Below are 768 nucleotides of genomic sequence, written 5' to 3' on the forward strand. Positions count from 1 at the left end.
TATTTTTAGCTGTTATCAAGTTAATGATGACTCATAGCAGCCCCATGTGCTCAGAGCAGAATTACTCCACTGGGTTTGCAAGACTGTGACCTTTCCAAAGCAGATCACCAGGTATCACAAGTTTCCATTTCAAACTGGCACTTTTCAGCTAGTAGTTGAGTACACCACCCAGGGACAAGGAATATTTTCAGAACTAGATTAACATGAGAAAGCAATACAAGATCAAAGGGGAAGGAAGTAATTATTTAACATTACTCTTCACAGGTGTTTTATTTGCATCATTTTACTGACATGTCACAACTATTGTATACATAATAATACTATAATTCTAATTTTACAGATGAGGAAACTAAGGTAGAACAGGTCAAGAAGCATTCCAAAGTCATGAAGCCAGTGGACAATAGAGTATATATCCAAACCAGATTTGTGTGGCTTCAAAACATAACCATAACTTTATTGAAGCTGTCACATCTAACTAAAGTCTGAATTACATTAAAAAGCAAAACAGCCTACTTTCAATCTCATCTCTGTATCTTCTTATGCAAGGCTTTTGCTTGCTGGGAAAGTTTGCACATTCCAATTGCAAGCCTAAAATTCCACTTCCTCTCAACTAGACTGTTGTTGTTGTTGTGTGTTGTCGAGTCGATTCCTACCCATAGAGACCCTGAATAGGGTTTCCAAGGAGCAGCTCATGAGCTTGAACCACTGACCTTGCAGTTCAAATGACTTTGCAGTCTGACACATTAGCCCACAGCGCCACACCAGAGA

Source organism: Chrysochloris asiatica, unplaced genomic scaffold (assembly GCF_000296735.1).
Source record: "Chrysochloris asiatica unplaced genomic scaffold, ChrAsi1.0 scaffold00388, whole genome shotgun sequence".
NCBI lineage: Eukaryota > Metazoa > Chordata > Mammalia > Afrosoricida > Chrysochloridae > Chrysochloris > Chrysochloris asiatica.